The sequence below is a fragment of the Nilaparvata lugens genome, unplaced genomic scaffold, assembly GCF_014356525.2.
Source record: "Nilaparvata lugens isolate BPH unplaced genomic scaffold, ASM1435652v1 scaffold4205, whole genome shotgun sequence".
Taxonomy (NCBI): domain Eukaryota; kingdom Metazoa; phylum Arthropoda; class Insecta; order Hemiptera; family Delphacidae; genus Nilaparvata; species Nilaparvata lugens.
In genome coordinates, this window is record NW_024090567.1 from 12,978 (window position 1) to 29,044 (window position 16,067).

The 16,067-nt window shown below is 37.7% G+C and overlaps 1 long non-coding RNA gene across 1 annotated transcript; it reads right to left on the reverse strand.

The window, feature by feature from the left end:
• Positions 1-2,242: 2,242 nt before the first annotated feature.
• LOC111058732 lies at positions 2,243-7,924 on the reverse strand. The gene is made up of 2 exons (XR_005573739.1): positions 6,293-7,924; positions 2,243-2,629 (listed from the first exon to the last, which is right to left on the reverse strand). It is a non-coding gene; the product is annotated as an uncharacterized LOC111058732 (long non-coding RNA).
• Between the last annotated feature and the right edge of the window lie 8,143 nt (positions 7,925-16,067).

A 16,067-nucleotide genomic window follows, 5' to 3' on the forward strand; every position in this document is an offset into this window, starting at 1 on the left:
TTCAAATATTGAGTGAGCTGTTTTTTGAAGCATTTTTCTATTATTTTAGAGTACACTTAATGAAGATATTGGCCGATAATTGTTCACGTCTCCCTTCTGCCCCGATTTATACAAAGGGATAACTTTTGCCAGTTTGAAAGCATAGGGGAAAATACCAGTTGCAAAGCTACGATTGATGATATGGCACAATGGAACAATAATAAAATCAATATAGGTTTTAATCAAATGGGCAGGAATATTGTCACAGCCAGGAGCAGAGCGCCCTCGAAGCTCGAGCACACACCGCCTCACCTCCTGCTCAGATACCCCCCTCAAAATGAATCGCGAGTCGCAGACAGGTTGCGTCGGAGCCCCCACCACCTCACCATTCTCTCTTATCTCAGCGGCCAGTCTCGCTCCAACATTTGAGAAAAACATATTAAACTCATTTGCTACATCAAGAGTTGATCTGGTATTACTGTTATGATTATCATTATTATTTTAAGTATTATTATTGTTATTATTACTATTATTATTATTGTTAGACCTAATAAAATGATGTAGAGGGAATGATGCGTTCCTGGTACTCGACCCAGCTATCTCGTTAATAGTCCTCCAAAACATTTTAGGGTTGTTGGTAGATTCTATTATTCTTCGCTTGAAGTATTCTTTCTTAGTTTGTTTCAACAGCTTACTCAACAACCTGCGATATTCGTTGTATTGATTAATAAGATTGCGATTGAAAGGCTGACGTTTTATTAATCTACTGAGTTTATTTCTTTTAGAAATTGATTTAATAAGCCCGTTTGTAATCCACGGTTTCAGTTTTTTCAATCTATTATTATTATTGTAATTATTCCTATTACTATTATTATAATTATTATTACTATTTCTATTATTATTATTATTATTGTTGTTGTTGCTACTAACTCCGCAAGAAGAGCAGCTCAGCTGCAATCCTGTTATAATCTCATTGAATTTATCAGCACAAAAATTGGGATCCTGACATGATGTAATTTCATTCCACGACTGCTCAGCTATTAGTCTGGAAAATTTTGCGTGATTAATTTTATTGCGTGAGAGGCTTTGAGCATGAACATTTTGTATAGTATTTTCATGTTTTATAGTAATTCCAACTGCATAATGGTCGATAATATCAATTTTTAACACTGCTGGTGATAAAGAATTAGAATCTGGATGTTTTACAAATATGTGATCTATGCATGAAGAAGACATAGAAGTTTCCCTAGTTGGCTTATCTATACAACAGATAAAGCCCGCTTCATAAAGAACGTCAAGATACCTGCTGCTAAGAGTATTTGTTTGTTCGTTGAGAATATCACAATTCATATCACCGATAACCACTTGGACTTTATTGTTATCATTATTTTGACAGTAACGAACCTCCAATCCGTCGATAAAACTGGCCAAGTCAGTACCATGGCAACGATAAACGCAAAGTAGATTGTAGTTTCGATTATCCTTATCACATTCCAAGTTTAAGCAACGCAGGTCGCCAATATCTACTTCCTGGCAGGCGGACGGCAGGCTTGTTTCAGATTAGAATCATTTTAGCAAGCCTTATAAAGTTAAGCCCATGTGTCACACCTGACAAACGATGCTTGTATAGCTTCTAACAAAACAGTTAATGTGATACTCAATTATTCATTACCTGCGCACTTGTCTCAGTGGCCCGAATGAATTGTTGACATGTTCAACTTTTGAAGCTAGTGGAATTCTAAAAGCCAGCTATATACTGTTGATAGTTGTTACTATTTTGCTCGCAGATAATGGAATAGCCAGGTGCGACATAGGCTTATTAAAAGTGAAGAGTATACTCAAGTACAACAATATAATTTAATGGATAAGGATAAATGCTGAAGCTGCTGCATTTACACCAAAGTTGTCAACAAAAAAAATTGGTACATGAACAGTTTTCTACATAAAGTTGATGTTCTTTTGTAGAGCAACAGAGTAGAGTACTAGTTGTCAAAGAATTAGCCTAAAAGAGAGTGTATAGTCTGCGTGGACTTGTAGAGGTAGAAGATTTTTTCACAACTCTTTCAGAGTGTCTCATACTGGTTAGGAAACTAAACTTTTTGTTTAAAACAAGGATATCTAGAAATTGTCTCATTGTTGAGAACTCAGTTGACAACTCTGGTGTGAATGTGGCCTAACTTAAACAACTTAATTATTGAGTAATTTTAGTTTATTGCAGAAAAACTACATAACTTACATGAATTTTGCATTCATTAATAAGGCATCTGATCATAACTAGTTTATTGAAAACCAAATTAATAGTTGACAAAGTTATAACAGCTTATTTCGATTCAGTAAAGAATGACCATCATGCCTATTAATTTATGCATAGCTAACCATGATATTAGTTTTTTGCAATAATTTGCATCAAAGCACATTGAAAATTCACATCTTTGACAATCTCGGCAATGTATTAATTTCTTGTATATTATGAGGAAAGCTTTTTAGTTAATGTGATATCAAAATTAACGAGATGATATAATAAAGTTATGATGTTGGATGTTCGGTTACTATTGTTAGAAGCAGAATGGAAACTGGGTAACACACACGATGGCTTTTGATGTTCACACTTTCTATCTGTCCATTTACACTGTGTAATATGTTTTGGTATCTGAAAGAGAAAAAACAAACGAATTATTGATTGATCGAATAATAAAAAATAAGTTGGTGAAATTTGAAAATAACATTTAAAATTTTCAAGTTCGAGTGATGGGTAGGAGTGGTAGAATAAATATTTTGTAATATACTTCTACTTACAGTTCACACCAACGTGGCATAGAGGATTCTCCCACCTCTATATAAAAATATGGTCCAATGGAAACAGAATGGACTAGGTGCTACATCTCTTCTGTTTGCATTGGAATATATTATAGGCGTTTTGCGCTAAGACTGATTTGCTTGAACAAAGTGAGGAAGATAGAAGATGGGGGGAGAGGTGAGTGTAGGCATGGATCCGGGTGTAGTGGGCAGATGGGGAGATTTCCAGGGTAGTCAGTGCTGATTTTTGAGGGTAGTAATGTAAGTCGGGAATATTCCCATTGGGAAGGAACTTATGATTGGGGAATATTTCTCTGCCCAAGAAACCATGGGAATATATAAATTGCATTGAAATAGTTTATAGTTATCAATTTCAATCACATTTGACAATCATAATCAATAAATCATCCATTCAAAAAAGCAGTGTAAATAGCTCACAAATTACATCAATGTTTAATATAATTTGGCTAGACTTTACTTTGAATGAACCAGTGATCACCTATATCGATGAATCGAGTTGGGTTAGATAGTATTGATACTGGAATTAAATACTATCGGTTTTACTGATTCAATTAAAGCAAGGCGTCCCCTTCTTTATTCTTTATCATAATAAGTATATCATCAAAATGATAGTAAGAGGAAAAATAAGGTAAGCCTGTGCTGTTCCACTCCCAAATTTAGATAAGGTTACACATACTCCAAAATATGTCAAGTCTTGTAGTTCTTCACCTCACAAAATTCTCAGCCATAAAATATTTTCAAATTTAGATGCTTCAAAACCAAACCCTCGTAGAAAGAATATTGTACATTATTATCACAAAAAATGAAATATTCACATACTAATGAAATTTTGAAAGAGCGAACATTCTAGTATGTTCTTTATTTTTTTATTTTTGGGTTTAAGGCCGGTTACAGAGCTCGACCGACCGTCAGTCTTTTCCATAGATATTCCATGTATCCGTACAGAGCAGGACTGACGGCACGCATGCGCACGGTCAGGACCATGCGTTTTACACTGCGTACGAAGACCATCGATCTATCGCGACTGACGCGTTATTGAAGCAAATAGAAGCTTTCTGAGCTGTACTGATCAGTAGCCCGATCGCAATATAACCAATGTGCTGAAACCTCTGCCCGACAATCAGCTGATATTGAATAGAATAATGAACGAATTCAATTAATAGTGTCATATTCGAATTCAGAGCTTTTCTATACATTTCTTCAATCATTTCTAAATTTTCACAATTACAAGCTCGAAAAAACTCATCAAAATTTCTGATGGACATTCTGAGGTAGTTAAAACATGTATCTTTATCCCCAAGCAAAATGATGTATATAATGGTACTAAATTCCCTTTGAACAGCTCTTTGAGTGACCATCGGGTGAACTTGACATCTACGTCTTTTGATCTTTCGTTTACGAAGATAATAAGCTGCAATTAAACAATCTGTAAAGGCGTCCATTTTGTGAGTCAGAGAAAACTGATGTATGGATGTGTATGGTCAGGATGGTGCATACGCACTGACGGTCGGTCGAGCTCTGTAACCGGCCTAAATTATTGTGAGCTTTTTTTGCAAAGTAATAGATGATTTATCATTATCATTAAATTTCTTGAGCAATACTAGACGAAGTAAACCAAGAATTAAACTTCTTGAGCAATTCAAGACGAAGTAAACCCAATATTTTGTTGACTAAGGTTACTTGACTGTTAATTATGAGTACCGTATAACAGATTTAACTTACAAGACAAAATTTGATGTAGCATCATAATAGTGGTACCGTATACAATAATCAAGGATGTGCACCACGCTTTTCGATTCTTTTTACTGGTACATTTTCAATTACGAATTGTATACTATCAATTTATGTAGATTTGACTAATTTAGAGAAAAAACTTTCATTTTTACTTTTTGATATATTGAGCGCCAAAAGTTCAAATCTTGGGGCAGATCTATTACATGAATGATAGCAAATTGATTCATACAATTTTGAGGATGGATCTCCCCCAATATTTGAACTGTATGCGCTTTTAAATCAGAACGAAAAAATGATAAAAATTGTTTTTCCTTGGAAATACTTTTTAAATATCTTTATAGAATTCAAATCAAAATACCTTCGAAATGAAACCAATAATAAGTTTCCAAAAGCGGAGCCTTAAATGATTAGAAATGAGTGCTTATTCCTCCTCAAACTTACAAGAAGTGATAAACGAATTTGAATTACTGATCTTGATATTATAGTTTCAAAGTTATTTATTCTAATCATTTCAATGCTTTATACTATAATGGCAAGAGTATAAACCAATACATATTCCAGCTACGTTGCTTTTGAACCCTTCCAATGAAGGTAACACATTGGGCCAAATGAATAAAGTTGAGCATTTGCTTCATTTTCTATGAATAAACGTGAGCAAAAGGTTTTGCTCATGCTCATCAAAAAAATAGTTTCAGCATTTGCTCAAAAGTAAAAGTTTTTGCTCAAAATTGTATGAATAAACTAGAGCATTTGCTCAACTTTTGAAGCAAATGCTTCAAAAAAGGTGAGTCTAGTCTAGAGCATCTTATCACCTTTTGCTCATAGTAAAATGGCTCAACTAATTCGTATGAGGAAGAGGAAACTATACCAGATACGATCACAACCAATAGTTGAGAACTATAAAACTCTTTTTAGATTCAACCATGATATATATCACCATTATCCCTTCAAAAGATAGCTTCAAAAAAGAGTGTTCTCTGTTATAAAGATAGCCATCACAAAATAGGAAATAGGCATTTAAGAAGATGAGAGTCTTCAACCACAGAGAAGAAACCATTCCTTCTACTTTGTGACTCAACTAACCTAAAACTATTCATAAATAGAAAACAGAGCAGACGACGCAAACACAAGCGGTGCCCCCTACTTGCATATTTAGCGCTTCCGTGAGCTATAAAAACAAAGTAAGGTTACAAAAGCGAATTAGCTGATGAAAAATCTTTTAAATACGTGAGCATTTGCTCCAGAGTTCAGGAGCATAAGGTAAGAGTATAAGGTAAAGCTTATTCATATAAAAATGAGCAAATGCTTTTGCTTCTACCTTTTGCTCATGAGCAAAACCTTATGCTCCATGCTCTTGCTCATGAGCATTTGCTCTGGTTTTATTCATATGGGCCATTGAATTTCAGATGAGCAGCTGATTTGAAAAAAGCAATATCTTGAATCATAAGCTATTAAAGGACACTGTAAAAGCGAGAATGGGTGAAATCCCTTCAACTACTACCAAATATAATGGCAAGTGTATAAAGCAATACATATTCCAGCTACTTTGCTTTTAAATCCCTCCAATTATTGATTTGAGAGAGGCAGCTAGATACAAAAATGCAATATCTTGATTCATAGGCTATTAAAGGACATTGTAATAGTGAGAATGAGTGGAAACCCTCCAACCACTACCAGATATTATGACAAGAGTATAAACCTATACATTTTCCAGATAATTTGTTGATGAACCTCTCCAAAAGAAAAATTCAGAACAACTGACCATCTTATCTTTAGCGTTGATGTCAGCTCCACAGTTGTAGAGAAGGCGCACAAGGTCATTGTATCCCATTTATGAGGTGTAATGGAGGGGTCTTCGTTCTTTCTTGTCACCGAGCTGTTACGTTCGATCAGAAATTCAGCCATCTGAAAACCAACCACATCAGTTATCACAATAACCCTGAAACTTCACCAAGTTCTGTAGTGTAACGTACTATGAAATACTCGAATGTCTGAAATACACAAGTGGCATGCAATTCGAACAAAACGTCAGCATCTCATCAACATTGGTTTGCTATCATTTACGGTGAGATTAAATACTCAGTGAAAATGATAGGATGGCATAGTTGGCAATTTCTACTTCCATAGTAGATAGCTGTGATCCAAGTTGTCCCGGTATATCTGATATAAAATTAGTTGTTGACTATTGTTAGAATGGGAAATTTCAAAAACCTTTCATATACGTCGACGCGCAATTCAAAAAGGAACATACCAGACAAATTTCAAGAAAATCTATTGCCGCGTTTCGCCGTAAATGCGGAACATACATAACAACATAAAGATAAATGTGAAAGCGTCGATTTGAATCTCAATCGATCGGTCAATTATTATAGAAAATAACAGGTGACCGTCACTGATAATTTATTTACAAAAAATCGCAGGTGATAGGAAGAGACTTTATCATTGAAACACTTGACCGATAGATTCGCTGGTGAATTAGACACTAATTAATTTTTTTGAGCTATTTAATAATTCTATGTATGTAATAATAATATTCAATAAGATTCTGAATGCATCAAAATTAGTGTTTCTTTTCTCTCTGTAAAACCTGTAATATGCAACTCTGGTTTGCACACAATCATTTTTTGCCCATGCAGACCATTTTCTAAAGATTTATTTGACTTAGTGTATTCATGAGGTTATTTTTATTCGTTGTTGTTTTATATTTGTTCTGAACAAAGCTCAGGCTAGAGCTACCAGAGGACTGTAATTTACTATTCAAATAATCAAATACAAACAAGGGGCAAAATTTAATCTTCAATTTGAGCCAGGTTATTTGTACAGTTAAACTCTGCATTAATGAACAATAAAAAAGAGCAAAAAACTCACCAGATTTAATTCAATATTGATTACTTGCCCTTCGAAGCCTTTATTAGGTGTTTTGGTCAGGTTCAGGGTGGGATGAAATCGGGAAAAAAGACAGGTTCTCGCTTCCGGGCAGCCTTTTCACGTTCAACTTGCAGGCTCTGCACTGTGTTTGGAACAAAGCTCAAACTGGATTCTTTATAAATTCAAATCCGATTCAAATTAATTCAATTTAACACTATTTACGCTGTTATACTCATAATTCACACACACTACACTCAAACAATTATTTACAAGAAATTTCCGATCGAAATTACATGACAAACACACAATTCGGTCTGCACAACAACGGGGCGACAAGACAAGACAGACTGAACTAGGACGACTCACAAAAAACATCCAGAATGCCAAGCAAGCAGGACGGTTTGCGCCGGCGCAAACACAAGCCTGCTAATCGCAGAACTGCAGTCTGGCATTTTGGCGCTACAGTTCGAATTCTCTGGCCAGACCATACCCCCGCCTCTGAAAAACTATTTTTCAGCCAAGTTACAAAAACTGAAAAAACCACAGAAAGGAAAAAATCCAGACATGCCAAAAAGAACAAAAACACCAACACCAAAAAACAACACAAAGAAAAAATGCAACAAGCACAACAACTATTGAGTTGGGAGTGGATACAATTTTGTTACTGGTCTTTTATAAATACCAGTTTTTAGGCGAACACTCGCCACTCGAACCTCGCCGTCACTTCCCGGAAACACTTGCTCAATGACACCCAGTGGCCACTGCAATGGAGGTGTGTTTGGTTGGTCTACTACCACAACCGTTCCCACACTGATAGAAGTGGGTGATTTCAACCATTTTTTACGACTTTGAAGTTCGTGCAGGTACTCTCTTCTCCATCGGTTCCAGAACGATTGAATAAGTTGACCAATCAATTCATACCTGGTGAGACGATTCACAGGGACACTGTCCACGTCCCGCATGGGAAACGATTTCAACGGTGTTAGAGTCAAAAAGTGCGCTGGGGTTAAAGCCAGCGGTTCACACGGATCCTCACTCAGTACACACAGTGGGCGGGAATTCAGGACACCTTCAATCTGCACCAATACAGTGTTCAGTTCCTCATAGGTGAGAAGTTGATTGCCAATTACTCGGAACAGATGCAACTTTACAGATTTGACATTTGCCTCCCACAGACCTCCAAAATGCGGTGAACCAGGGGGAATGAATTTCCAATCAATTTTGTGTTCGGCGAGTTGACTAGTCAATGTGGTTTGAAACTCGGACGAGTTCAAAAGTTGAGATATTTTTCGCAACTGTTCCTTGGCACCTACAAAATTAGTACCACAATCGGAATACATCACACGACAGGGTCCACGACGTGACAAAAAACGACGAAACGCAGCTAAAAACATGGGCGTTGATAGATCCGATACCAACTCAATATGTACCGCCTTTGTTGCCATACACACAAACAGACAAATATAGGCTTTCAAAACACAAATATTACGACATCATGTCATAGTAATATGCAGAGGACCAGCGTAATCCACACCACAATTTTCAAATGGTTTGCATTTTGACACTCCACAAGCAGGCAGGTCACCCATTTTTGGAATAATTGCATTATTACTAGGTCGAACACGGAAACAACGATTACACTTAAACACAAATACGAATAATAGAGCGAGCAGACAGTATCCAGAATTTCTGTCTGATCAAGGACAACAATAACGAAGGTCCAGCATGACAATTCTTCTTGTGATGATAATCAATCAACATCGATACGAAAGCGTGGGATTTTGGTAAGATCATCTGATGACAAGTCTCAAATTCCAGTCCAGCATGAGACAAACGACCGCCGACGCGAATCACACCTTTATCAATGAATGGAGACAGGCGACGTAGGCGCATAGAACAATCTTCTCCCTTCTCTAATTGCACAAATTCAGATGAAAAATGTATCTTCTGTACCACTTTACATAGATACCTCTCAGCAACATCGAAATCTGATTCTTCTGATTGGGGTAAGATTCGTAAGAATTTGAGAACAAGAATTACAATTCTCAAAAGACGACCATAATCCGAACAACGACCAATCAATGAATATACTGCATTGCTGTTACAATCAGGAGATTTTGTGACTGTCAACACTGACGGTTTTTTCGCCTCCGGTGGATCCACTATCTCTTCCATTTGAGTTCGGACGGGCCAATCGCATTCGTCCTCTGCTATCCATGATGGACCTGAGAGCCACAACGGAAAGTTCACAAGCTCAACTGGTGATAAACCTCTAGACAAACAGTCAGCGGGATTTTCAATTCCGGCAACATGCATCCACTCCTGTATACAAGAATCCTGTATTTTTGCGACGCGATTACCAACAAAAGTTTGCCATTTCGCGGATGGAGCATTAATCCAACACAAGGTGACTGTCGAATCAGAGAGTGCGACAATACGAGACACATGACAACGTTCACTAATAATAGTGACTACTGAATTCATGAGTTCTGCCAACAAGAGTGCCGCACACAACTCCAAACGAGGTATTGAAACAACTTTAGATGGTGCTACCTTGGACTTTGAACACAATAATACAACTCTTGGCTCCTCGCTCTCCTTCTGCGACTTCACATAGATAACTGCACCATAACCAGACAATGATGCATCACAAAAACCAATCAAACTGATGTGAGAATCCTGAAACAAACCAACGTGACGTGGAACAGCAAATTTCAACAATAGAGGCAACTCTTTTTGACAATTCTCCCAAAGAGTGCAGATAGACTCAGGCGGCTTCTCGTCCCAATCCACTCCTAATTTCCACAGTTTCTGGACAAGACATTTTAGAAATAATGTAAACGGTGACAAGAGACCAAGTGGATCATAGATACGAGCCATCACTGACAGAATAGAACGCTTAGTAGCGACGACCTCACCACTCTTGACTGAAAACTGAAACAGATCAGTACTAGGTTGCCAATTCAATCCCAAGATAGCCAAGGAGTTGTCTGCTTCGAAATCCTTGTACGAAAACGATTTCTCTTCCTCCGAGAATTTCTCCAACATTGATGGTGAATTTGAAGTCCACTTTGTGAGCGAGAAACCTCCTCCCTCAAACAGCTGCTTGGACTGACGATACAGCTCCGCGGCCTCTGACTCTGTGGCGACAGATGTGACTAAGTCGTCCATGAACATGTCTCTTGGTATTCTCGCCTTGGCTGCTGGAAAACGATTTCCATCCTCCTCTACAAGCTGGTGGACGGTGCGAAGCGCCAAATATGGAGAGCTTGAAACACCAAAAACAACACAATTGAGCTGATAAATTTCGATCGGATCCTCCGGCGAAAATCTCCACAATACACGCTGATAACGACGGCAGGAATCCTCCACTAATATCTGTCGATACATTTGTTTAATGTCGGCAGTTAGTGCGATTGGGAACAAACGAAAATTAACTAACAAAACAAAAATGTCAGTCTGCAATTTGGGACCAGCATGAAGAACCTGGTTCAATGACAAACCCGATGATGTTCTGGAACCAGCATCAAATACAATTCGGATGGGCGTGGTAGTGCTGCTTGCTTTCACGATGGCGTGATGCGGTATGTAGTAACCACCTCGGTCTGTCTGATCTGCTACAAACGACATGTGACCCTGACGTAGGTAATCGATCAATATTTCATGATATGAAATACGAGTATTGCTGTCAAGCTCTAGTCGTCTCTCCAAAGTCAGCAGTCTGCGTTCGGCGACAGCATACGAATCTCCCAAGCTGCTGGGCGGCTCCGCAAATGACAAGGCAACAACAAAACGACCAGAATTCACACGATGTACAGACTTCCGAAAATTTACCTCACACTCCAACTCTTCCGGTTTCAGTTGACAGCTTGGTGCAGGGCACGATTCCAACTCCCAAAAACGTTCCACAAAACTATCCAACGATGGACTACTAACGAATGGACTACAGATGGCTGTAAAACAATTCGACACATTCGTTGTTGAAGTGAGAATCGGCGCTCTCCCCATCAGAATGTGACCAAAGACACTATTAACAGTCATCAATTCGTGCGATTCACCTATACTAGGACTCCCACGTAGCAAGTGAGGAACTAACTCCGCACCAATGATGCCATCTATTCTACTAGGAAGGTAGAATTTGTCGTCAGCCAGTGTGAGATTTTCAAGATGATGAAGTTTGGATCTGTCGATTTCACAAGAAGGCAACTTGTCGATGATTTTATCTACCACTGTGGCATCCATCGAAAACTTGACGGTAGGATCCAACTTCGACTGAATCGACACACAAGTACGACCTCGAACTTCACTAGTACCACCACCGAATCCACGAACAACGGTTTTCATGGGCTGGAATGGTAGTCTCAAACGCCGACACAATTTGGCTGTAACAAAATGACACTGACTCCCGGTGTCAATCAAGAAACGAACATCACAAAGCTGATCATTACAATCTCGAACATGTGCAGTGACGGTCGACAACACAACGGTCGAATTTTCTACATCGTTGGATGTAGAACAACAACTAATAGGTGATGTGCCACCTGCCTTGGAGTTCGACGAGGACGCAACACCTTCATTGGAACTTGATCTGGAAAAGTGCAATAAAGAATGATGAGATTCTCGACATTGAGCACACTGAGTTTTACTACGACAATCTCTACTCAAATGATCCACATCAAGACAACGAAAACAACAAAACTTTCCTTTAATCAAACAATAACGATCCCAAGGAGTCATTTTCAAGAAACTTGCACAATCTACTAACCGATGACCCGGTTTTGAGCACTTCAGACAATTGGGATTTTTACTAGATGCATCGTTAGATGAATCATTAGATTGAACCACAAACACCTTTGATTTATTATCCTTTTTGTGCCTCATATTAAACGATTCAGTCTGTTTCTCATCAGAAGGAAGAGTCTTAATTTGCTTTTCAATGAATTTGACATAATCGGTATAAGTTGGCATAGCCTTGTCACGGACGGCCGATTCAAAATTTCTACGAGAACTTGGATCCAGCAATCTCAAGCCATGATAGAGGAATATCGAGTCTGACAAATCAGTGAGTCGCAATCTCTTCACTGCATTGATTGAACTGCAAAACCCATCCAAAATCGCAATACAACCTGCCTTTGATTCTGATTTTATTGGACGAAATTCAAAAATTTGTTTGAAATAGGCATCGACTTGCGCCGTGGATCGTTATAGCGGGTCAATAATGCCTGCCAAATTATTTGATAATTGTTAGCCAATGGTGGCAAATGACGACAAATATTTGCTGCTTGTCCAGTAAGTCTACTTACAAGATATTGGACCTTCTGCTGATCGTTCAAACTCTTGTTGTCATGTACCAATGCCTTAAATAGTTCATAAAACACCGACCATTGAGTCTGGTTCCCATCAAATTTCGGAAGGTCGATTTTAGGCAGTACCGACTCGGACACGACCGGCTGTGCACTAGCTGCTGTAGCTGCCGAAGATTGAGCAATAGCATCAGTCGCCTCTTTCTGTTTGAGAGTGTTAGCCGCTACTTCAATATACTGAAACAGATCTAGGTGTGAGTCGTTGAATGCTACAACATGATCTTTATTCAACTCAAGTTCCAACTCATTAACCACTAATTCTGTCTTTTCATAATCCGAAATGGTCTGAGACACCCGAGGATACAAGATTGAAAATTGCTCAGCAACTTTTGGATCAGAGACATTTTTAGACAGTTCATAAATTCTTTGCAATCTGGCATACAATTGTTCCAGTTTAGCGCGATGCACCCTGATTTGTTTCTGTAATTTTTCCTCCATCTTGAACTCATACACAAAACAATTCAGCCCCGACAATACAAACAACAGACAATAAAACAAGAATGAGTTCAAAACTAGATGAAAGGAAGAATCACGACTAGTAAGTTATCAAAGTTAAACTTTGATTATCAATTCACAAGATAAGTTACTGCTGAAGACAAAACTATATGATTAGATAATGTTCTTCCAACAACTCACAAACAAACGATAACTTGTTGAATTGAACAAACAAAATCATGCTGTGATTAACCTTCACTAACATGTATAACAAAATGGACAATACAAATTCCAACAAACAAATTCCCGAAAAAGAGCACAATGAGCCTAGTTTCAGGAAATTACAATTTTAACTGAAATAAATTTAATTTCAGACAAATACAAATTGACAAGAAACCTTGCTCTAGAACAAGGCTACAACAAACTAAGTTGAGCATAGATCAGACCATTCTCAACATGCCAACATTGGACAAATACGAAACTGCTTAAATCCAATGTGTGTGAATTAATCAACAAATTACAAATTTAAATTCATCACGGTTGGTGGACCAGAAATGTTCTGAACAAAGCTCAGGCTAGAGCTACCAGAGGACTGTAATTTACTATTCAAATAATCAAATACAAACAAGGGGCAAAATTTAATCTTCAATTTGAGCCAGGTTATTTGTACAGTTAAACTCTGCATTAATGAACAATAAAAAAGAGCAAAAACTCACCAGATTTAATCCAATCTTGTCTACTTGCCCTTCGAAGCCTTTATTAGGTATTTTGGTCAGGTTCAGGGTGGGATGAAATCAGGGAAAAGACAGGTTTTCGCTTCCGGGCTGCCTTTTCACGTTCAACTTGCAGGCTCTGCACTGTGTTTGAACAAAGCTCAAACTGGATTCTTTATAAATTCAAATCCGATTCAAATTAATTCAATTCAACACTATTTACGCTGTTATACTCATAATTCACACACACTACACTCAAACAATTATTTACAAGAAATTTCCGATCGAAATTACATGACAAACACACAATTCGGTCTGCACAACAACGGGGGCGACAAGACAAGACAGACTGAACTAGGACGACTCACAAAAAACATCCAGAATGCCAAGCAAGCAGGACGGTTTGCGCCGGCGCAAACACAAGCCTGCTATTCGCAGAACCAGTCTGGCATTTTGGCGCTACAGTTCGAATTCTCTGGCCAGACCAATATTGAAAATGAGTACATAAGAATTTTACTTTGTAAATTGCATTTAAAAAAAATATCTTTTGTCTGTCTGTCTGCATGCCGATATTTATGAATATATTGTGTTAATTTTATCATTGCATCAACGAGTCTCCCTGACAGCCATCTCCTACTGGTTAAGAGGGGACAGGTTGTCGGGACCGTAGACGACAACCAAGCTCCCCGTCAGCCGAGCTCCTCTCCCAGGACGCCGTCGACCAATCCCCTCGAAAGTGTTTTAAAGGAGCTCGGCTGACGGGAACTTGGCTGGCGCGCTCCCGCAAACCACAGATCCCACTCTTTGTACGCATTGGCCAACAGTGGATGCGGCACCAAGTTACTGGCCAGCCTTGATAGGTTGCTAGTGATGAAAACAGAATGTGAAATTGAGACAAAGTAGCTATACTCTCAAGTACCATACTTGTAAGCTGTCATCCCATTACAGCAATCAGTATACCAAGCTGTCCCCTCCCCCCACCACAACAAACTTCTCTCTTCACACCTACAACATAGCACAAAGAATACATTCAAGTACTGTGAAATTAGTTATCCGATTTCAATGAAGCTAGTAATTGATCATGTGTACAATGTGAACGCTTTAAAATAATACTATTTGAAATAATGTATCTAGATAGATTAATGGAATTCAATTGGATAAGGTTTTTACTGAGGGTGATGACCACAGACACAGACTTGTGCTTGAGTAATGGCTACTAACTACCAAATAATTGTGGAGGATTGAGTAACGCTTTAAAAATTGATAAATCGATCAAATCGTAACGTATGTATTCTAAAGTTTTATCCAGATTTATTAATTGGAATAAAATTTACTGGTGAAAGATTTTTTTTGGTGAGAGCAATGTCCTCAAGTGTTCAAGTGTCACAGACTATTGCTAATAGGTAAGAAGATAAGATAAGATAATAGTTTTATTCAACACATTTCACAACCTACAGTTGCATTTGATAAGTCTTAATAAGTTCACAATATTACAAGCACATATGGAAGACTGTTATTTTTATTTATTCATTTTCTTTACATACAAAGGCTCACAGAGACCCATAAAGAGCCATATATTTACACAATTAAATGAAACAACATTCAACTTATATACATTATGGCATATAGTAAATTCAGAAAGGAAGCAAAAAGCATTTACACAGTTGAAATAATCAAATTAATTACCTTCATATAAAGAAAAATGTGAAAAGAGAGTTCCAGCCAGAGTTTACAAAACAATTAATCTCAAAACGAGCGTCTTGTCTTATGATAGATTCAGTTCATAATGTTTCTTATATTCATTGAATGAGTTCGAAAAAGGATCAATGTGTTCATTCAAGCTATTAACTAGTCGTAAGGTTTATAAAGAAATGAGTTGTAATGATGGTTTGTTCTAGCAAAGGGAATCTCGAACAATACATTCCTTCTAGGTCTTGCATATGGTACACTGAAATTAATTGGCTGATAAAATATGGTAAATGGATGTTATGATTTAAAATATTATATAACAACAATAGGGCATTTAATGATCTCCGCACCTGCAATGACCGGATATAAAATAAGGATCTCAATCACTAGTAAGAAATTGAATGGACAGAAGATACTGAATTTCTTGATGAAAAGGTGTCTTAGAAATCTATTTGAATCTTCTCAATTT